The 8,586-nt window shown below is 35.0% G+C and overlaps 1 pseudogene; it reads right to left on the bottom strand.

Annotated features, from left to right (window-relative positions):
- Positions 1-5,298: 5,298 nt before the first annotated feature.
- LOC149194582 (AAA-ATPase At4g25835 pseudogene) lies at positions 5,299-6,762 on the bottom strand (annotated as a pseudogene).
- Between the last annotated feature and the right edge of the window lie 1,824 nt (positions 6,763-8,586).

Here is an 8,586-nt window from a genome sequence, read left to right as displayed (position 1 = left end):
AATAGAGAACAATAAAATAAAATCACACACAAAGAAAAGTAAACTCTAAAGACACTTTATAAAATCCCTACCAAAGAAAAAATTGATGGAAAATGAGCCTACTAATTAATAATATTTGTTTTCTCCTTAAGTTGAAATTTGAAATTTATTATGTCCATGCATAAGCAAAAAATAGTGATGAATAGAAGAATAAAAATTATCAATATTAATAATAACATTTGTGATAGTATTAATATTAATGATAATAAAATAATATTATTGTAGTAGATATAATTATCATAATATCATTAATTTTAAAATATTAATTGTAATTCACTAATAATATAATTTAAAAATAATATTAAAGCAATAATTAAATTAAAATTAAAATTTTATAATACAAATTTTAAAAAATTACTATAAAACATTAACTTTAAATTTTAAAATATAAAATAAATAAAATTACAATATAAACCAAATAAACTCTAAAATTAAAAAACCCTCAAGTTTGAGATTTCGTTAAGCAACATATTCAAATTTTGAGAAATCTTAAAAAGCTAAAAAGTGATATTAGAACACGAGAAAAACTACTGCAAATTAATTCCAAACACCAAAACTTCATCTAAGATGATAACAAAAACAAAATCTTAACGCTAAACTCTAACCTTGAAAGAACCCTCAGGTTTGAGATTTCCCCAAGGAAGGTACGCAAACTTTGAGAAATCCTAAAAAGCTAAACGGTGATAGTAGAGCATCTGCGGTGGCAACGAAATCGTAACCCTACTTTATTTTCAGCGGCCAACAAACAAATATTCTTTTTTATATTTTATCGCTCGAATTTCCCAAGCATACCCGCTACGACGCCTCGCATTTCCCCACCATCGATGCTCAGAATGAGGAATTGAAACATAAAAACCAAAAGACCCCTTTTTTTAACAGAAGAGGTCTTTTTATTAATCCTAGAGATGTTCATTTTCTTCTTATTAATCATCAACATAGAGAGATTATTCTGATTATCAAAGGTGGGGTTCATCACCTCCTTATAGTATCTTAGCTTCCTTTTACCCTCCAACTCCTTATCATCCCACCTCTTGTCCTTAAAATTGGAGGTAATAATATATTTGATACTATCCTTCCTTCCCATGATGATATCCTCTTTTATCCCCCAATAGTTGATCCAATATTGGGCATCCTTATGCCACCCGTGGTTGAGGCGCAGGTGGCGATTTCGACTAAAGTAGAATATATCAGTTTTACTATTGTGACATTCTTCTGAAATGATCCTGAGAGTGACAAGGTGTTTAATAGTTGAGCGATGTCACCTAAAACCAACTTGCCCTTTAGCCCTTTTACCTTGGTTCTCAAGCCAAGGGTTAAGATTCTTTTCTGAAATGAGCACATAAAGCTTGGCTCTCATGTGGCTAATCATAATGGTCTTGTAGTTAGAGGAGACGCTTTTGTCCCCATATTTGAAGATAGGCACAATAAGACTTTGCCTCTCTTCAAAAACAAACTTTAAAAAATAAAATAATCACAATCTTAATAAAAATTGCATGGTCAATTGAAACATAAAAACCAAAAGACCCCTTTGGTTAAAAAAATATAATTCCATATATATAGATATATATATATATATATATATATATATATATATATATATAATTTTATTACAAAAAACTATTTTTTTTTTAAATAAACCTATTATTTTATTAATTAAAATTAATTTGTTATATTGATTGCCAGGATCTTAAAAGACTATATCTACTTTTATATGAATTTTAGAGGGATATATCCCTCGTTCCAAGAAGGTTGTCCCCTCACTCATTTTTTATAAATAAAGGAGCCCAAGAGCTCATTAGGATTCAACCTTTTGTAGGATAGTGACTACTAGATCTAGGAGCTTGTTGCTTATCATTTCAGTTTCTATATCATGCATTTAAACAATTTTTTAAATCAATGGAAAGAATTTTGTTTCCTACAATTTGAGTTTGTTTTAGAGAGAATAGTTCCCTTGGGTTAGGGCCCAACAAGACTAGGTCTAAATTCAACCTTGCTTTTGTATTGGTGCTGTAAGAAAGAAGAGAGTACATAGAAGAGGAACAAGAATCTGCATTAATAAAGAAGAATGCAGTGTTCCACCATTAATAGGGCATTCCATTTAATATACCTTGGGATGTCAAGGAGGCCACAAGGGCTATGAATGAAATGAAATTAAGTGGCTAAGTGGCTCAAAGGGCGAGAAATACATTCAACAGGGGGTGGTGACGAGCCTCCTAAATAGGTATAAATAAAGGCCAATCTCGCCATCCTTTAGCATACATTTACCTCTCTCTTTTCATTTGATAACACCTTTTTGGACTATAATGTGTTTATTAGGGAGATTAAGGAATATTTATCATATTATATGGCCTGACATGATTATTGTACGAGAAAAAGAGTATTTATTATGTAGAAGTACGTTGAGACTAGTTGGAGGAAATGTAGGAGGCTCGTTCTCTATAATAACTCACCAAAAAAGTGACGTGGCTATTGGGTAGTTACTACACTATGTGATTACGAGGATCTTAGAAGACTAGATCTACTTTTATAGGAATTTTAGAGGGAAGTATCCCTCGTTCGAGGAATCTTGTCCCCTCACTCATTTTGTATAAATAAAGGAGCCCAAGAGCTCTGAAGGATTCTACATTTTGAAGCATAGTGACTACTAGAGCTAGGAGCTTGTTTCTTATCATTTCAATTTCTATATCATGGATTTAAGCAATTTTTGAAATCAATGGGAAGAATTTTGTTTCCTACAATTTGAGCTTGTTTTAGAGAGAATAGTTCCCTTGGGTTAGGGCCAAGCCGAAGCACTTACAACTTTCCTTTTCATCACTACAATTGATTTGTACAATTAGTGTTTGTTATTGAGTTCATGAATTTAATAGCACAAGATAGTTTATGTTGTTACTTTTTGAAGGAGTTATTGAATTGTGTCATTAGCATAAAATCTCCTTTGAATGTTGTAGTTTAGGATTGGTTTCATGCTATTTACTTTATGCAACTAGACTACATTTATTTCTGTGTCATTGATTTTTTACAATAAGTTAGGGTTTCAATTCCAAGGATTTCAAATCTTGCAAGTAGATTTGAAAAAATCCTTTCTATGCAACATTTACATTTCCTGCAAGTAGATAATAATTTCTTTTATGCAATATTTCTATTCCTTGTAAATAGATTCAGATTTCATCCCATTCCTTGTAAATAGATTTGGATTTCGTCTTCTACAACATTTTTCCTTCGTACAAAATCTAGAATCAAAATGCAAAACGGTCGCTATATACCATGGTTTAATCCACTGTGTCAAAGGAACTTTTTTTCCGAAGAAAAAGCGATCTTTTTATTAAGAGAATAAAAAGATACATTGCATATGCTGAGCATTCCATTTTTGCCAATTGCTGTATAAAGCAATCAAAAAGACAAAAAAGCTCTTTCTGTCTTAAGAACCACAGAAAGCAGAACTGTTTTGCTGTAAAAAGCAGCTGCAAAAAGACAGCCAAACCAAAAAGCATCCTCGACCGAGGAGACAGTCAACAGAAACATATATGTAACCGGGAGCGAACAGGTCTTTGGGTCTCCTCAACCGAGAGGAAAACAACCCACAAAAAATATAGGAAATATAACAGAGTTGAGAATAAACAGAAATCTGAGAGAGAATGTCTATGCATGAAATTAAAAGATACTGTAAAGCAAAAAACAGCAACTGAAAGATTATACATAAGGCGGCACATCTGTTGCATGGATCTGTCCATGGCATTCTTCCACTATTTTCCAGCCTCCCAAAGCTTGCTGCAAACCTTCCTTAGAAAGCTTGTCCGCGTCATCATTTCTGTCCCTGTAGATATGACATATGGAGAAAGAGTTAAAAGATGACTGTAATACCTGAATTTCTTCCAGAATGGGTTTCAAAAATTGGTTTTTGCATGAGCTCTTTCCGTTAACCCAGTTTATGACATTGAGGGAGTCTCCAAAGATCTGAATAGAGAAGGTATTCCTTTGAATAAGCCAGCATAGAAGCAATCTGAGGGCTGACAGCTCGGCAAAATTATTTGTTCCAGACCCCAAACCCACTGAAGCTTTGAGAGATTGATTTGAATTGATGTGAATAACTATTCATGCCCCTGCTATGTTGTTTTGGGAAGCTCCGTCAAAGAAAGCCCAAGGGATACCATCTTTGATTTGCACCGAAAGGAACTTGATTAGAACTTAGCTTACTATAAATGCAACAATGTCATCTCTTAATTTTATATGAATTTTGGGTTGATAAATTAAAGTTGGTAGCCCTCGTAATAACAACCTCCTTTTTTTAATACAAGAGCTCATCATGTTGTTTAGTCTTATCAAAAGGAGTCCATGTTATCCACCGTGATTTTTTTCTTTACTATTTCACACTCTAGTGTCTATTGTTACATCGTAGACATTCTAAGATATTTTTAGTCATGAATTTCCAATAAATTAGTATAACCAACAAGTTATACTTACAATTTGTCAAATAGATCATCGTTCTTCATAGTTGGAACCTTTAGCATGATTTTTTTTTGCATATTTTCTAATTTTACAAGGCATGTTTTTCTTTATAGAAAAGAATAATTATTAATTTTTACACATTCTTATATAGCCTTATGGTTGATGGGACATGATCCTTTTAAAAATATGCTCATAGATTGACCTATTATTTATTTGTTTGTTGTAAGTTTATTTTAATTTTGTTTGCATAATGTGAATTATTAAGTATATCTCTCTTATTGCTTATTTCCCTAATTATTTTACCTTTCAATAAATCATTTTAAATTTATGGGCATTAAATTGTATAGCCCAATTTGACTATCTCACCATCCTAGTGAGATTTGAGGGGGTTGGAAAGAAGCCTAAAAGCTTTGTCGGTCAATAATTCCCTTAGTCTCTTGCATGGATCAAGTTTATGGACATATAATAGCATTTCATAGAGCCCAAGTTGACTAGCTCACCATCCTAGTGAGATTCAAGGGTGTTGACAATGAAGCTTCCTCTATCAATAATTCCCATAGTCTCTTTGCATGGATCTATTTCTGGTTGACATGACATGATCTCTTAAGATATAATATAATTTTAATTTAATTTAATGGTAAAATTAAATTTATGTTGTTAGTTTAAATTCTAATATTAATTGGTTACGATTTAATAATAGTGTCCATTGTTTTAAATTTAAATTATTAATTATATTTTATCATAAAAAAAAATTAAAAGTTTAGAATAAAACATTAATTTGAAATTTGAAATTTAAAATTGCAATATAAACAACTAAACTCTAAAATATAAAAACTCTTCTTTCTTAGGTGGAGCCACTCCATCTTGAGTTATGTCTGTTGTTTCTTCTGTTACGTTATGCTCTGCTGTTTCTTGTGTTACTGATTTAGACTTAATCCGATCATTGAGTGCCGAAATAACCGCATTCAAGGCTTTGAGAGGGTCCTCCAAATGACTTATCAGGATCTCAGAGATCTCTGCAGGAGTCATTTCGGCTCCAGCCTCCCTCATTCTCTCCTCCACGGCAGAAAAAAGTGGATGGTCTTCAATATGCAAGTAATTAAAGGCAAGAGATTTGAATTGAGAGAAAGTACAGAAGGAGAGGTGTATGTGCATGTCCATCCTTCCAGATCTTAACAGTGCAGGGTCAAGCCTATCCTTGTGGTTTGTTGTGAAGATGATAATTCGTTCCTCGCCACAGCAGGACCACAGTCCATCCGTGAAGTTAAGGACTCCCGAAAGAGTTACACGGCTTCCGCTTTCATGATTATTACGATTCGGGAAGTTAGGGCCTCGCGAAAGAGTTATACGGCTTCCTCTTTCATGCTTATTACGATTCGGAGGGTCGGAAAGCCTGTCCCTTAGGTCGAGCGAGCAGTCGATGTCCTCAATAACAATGATGGATGCGTTATTGATTTGCAAGAGCAGCATACGAAGGTCGGAGTTGTCGTAAACCTTTGTGAGCTCCAGTTCGTACACATCGTACTTCATATAGTTGGCTATCGCGGCAACGAGACTAGATTTCCCTGTTCCAGGGGGTCCGTAGAGAAGGTATCCTCGCTTCCAAGCACGGCCGACTCTGTTGTGAAACTCCTTTCCTTTCTTAAAGGAGTCGAGATCCTTCATGATTTTCTCCTTCGTCGTCGGATCGAGGGCCAGAGAATCGAAAGTGGATGGATGATTGAACGGAACACCGGTCCATGATTGCCTATTGGTATGGATGGTTATGGCCCTGTTCTGTCTCTTGATTTCAGCTGCACGTCTAGCAATATGATCAAAGTAGGTACACAATAAGCGCCTGCTCGGCTTCTCTACTTTTACGGAAAACCAGCGCCTATCGATTGGAGTTTCAGTACCAACTTGTTCAACGTGGCGAGACCACCAAAATGTTGCTCCGTTGAAGGATTCCTGCATCGTCTCCCCGGAAGCCGGACCAAATTCCGCACTGTTCGTTTCCTCGGTGCGAAATACTGTGAGTCTTCGGAGGCCCTCAGTGGCGTCGAGGGTGGGTAAGTAGAGTTGCACATCCTTGTATACCTCATTTGCAATGAGTCCATCATTCCCAATGTATTGTTGAATGTCAAGTTCGTAATAGTTATTGAAACGTTGCTGAAAACGGGAAACCCATTGTTTCAGCCATTGCCGCAACTGTGGAGGCAAGAAGTTTTGGAAGAGAGACAAGAGACTAATCCATACCCAGAATTGTGAAATCACGTGATTTATCCTCAACTGGTCCATCCTCAATCACGTGATACTTGGTGACGCTTATTGTGGTGGATTGTGATGGTGCGACAAGGTTTTATATGGATCCAATTACTTCGGTTTGACACCGATTCCCAATCGGCGTAGTAGACATTATGCTTCATAGTTTAGACCAAATAAACCAATTTTTCAAATAAACAAAAATAAGTCAACTCGTCGCCGGTCTTTCGCAACACGTTTCACTTCGGTCTAACGTTCTGACTACGCCAAGACGGTCGTCTACAATCTAGAAGTACGATACTATTACTTTTCCAAATTGAAAAGTATCCCTATTACTATGCTAACTACACTCAATTCGATCCGGAGTGGAAGATCCATTGGCATTTTAAGATCCACAAATCATAATTATTTAAGGGTTTTGATTTAGATATAGTCAAAAAAAGGTATTTTAAGTATGAAATTTAACTTCTTTATCAATTTTTATAATTTCCAAATCCCTAATTTATTTATATTTAAAAAGTACGATACCAAAATTGATGATACTAAATTTAAATAAGAGATTTGAAAGTATATAAAGGATTCTATATTATTTATTGAAACGCTCAAATAATATATTCAGTAGATGAGTTTGTTGACGATAATGAGCTCCCAAGCCTAGGTATAATATGGTCTTTGCATTCTTGATGTGTGAGTAATCTCATGTCGCTCGAGGGAGCAAGTAGCATCAAAATGAAAGCATTATTAAAAGGAAAGGATATTCAATATTGCTAGAGTGCTTTTGATGGTATAACTTTGTTATGGATGGATGAAAGGAGGGATAGAGAGAGTGGTTTGGAGGTTTTATTTATAGAGGGAATAATAGTGAAGCATCTTTAACACTATAGTCAAAATAGTTAGTAGTGATCAACAAATCAAGGCTAAGACTAACATTTAATGTTTAGAAATGTCAACATATAATGACTTTCTCTCGCAATAACTCCAACCAACCAACCAATCTTAGGCGGTCCTAAGCTTGGAAATAACATTCTCGTATAGCCTAATCACAACAACCCTCAACTCGAGAGGAACCATTAACTCTTCTAACCTCCGCCATACCTTGTCCCAAGGCACTATGTCAAATACTTTTATAAAGTCAACAAAACAACAAAAGAGATCAATTTTACTATTATGACATTTATCAACAATGATCCTAAGAGTAACAATGTGGTATATAGTTGATTGATGACTCCTTAATCTGACTTGTCCTTTAGCTCTTTTACCCCGGATTTCAAGCCAAAATGAAAACATACAAATTCGCTTAAATGCAACTAATCATAATGGCCCTATAATTAGGGGGAGTGTTTTTATCTCCACTTTCAAAGATAGGCACAATAGGGCTCTGCATCAAAAGCTAAGGGAAGCCTTGCTTCACTGCCAAATGAAGATTTTGTGTATATGAGGAATGAAGACAAACCTTCCCATTTTGAAAATTTCATCGTGGTACCCTTCAATATCCCTAGCTTCCCCATTCGTGAGTTTCTCAAAGTCAAAATCCACATCTTCCAAGCTAAATATATCCTCCTCTAAAGAAGTATGTTATCGCTACGACCAACGCCCTCCAAAAAATTTCCTACACTTGAATTTTTGAACCTACTATGGATCTCATGATCGGTCGCTCCATATTCACTTCTCGTTTAGTTGATGTCTTTGAGCTCCCTTCTTGGATTGGAAGTGTTGAAATCACTTTCTCATACATGCTCAGTTTGTAACAAGTGCATGAGCGCATTCTTTTACGCAAGCTTGAACAAGCATAGCACGATTCATTAAGACTATACTTGTGCGATATCGAATCCGTGTTGACAGTGAGTGCGCACTAGCATC

Source organism: Pinus tabuliformis, chromosome 2_2 (genome assembly GCF_031772625.1).
Source record: "Pinus tabuliformis cultivar Carrire ecotype Pingquan chromosome 2_2, CPIR1, whole genome shotgun sequence".
In the NCBI taxonomy this organism is placed as follows: Eukaryota; Viridiplantae; Streptophyta; class Pinopsida; order Pinales; family Pinaceae; genus Pinus; species Pinus tabuliformis.
Note: the sequence above shows the minus strand (reverse complement) of the source record. Positions and strands in the feature narration are given on the sequence as shown.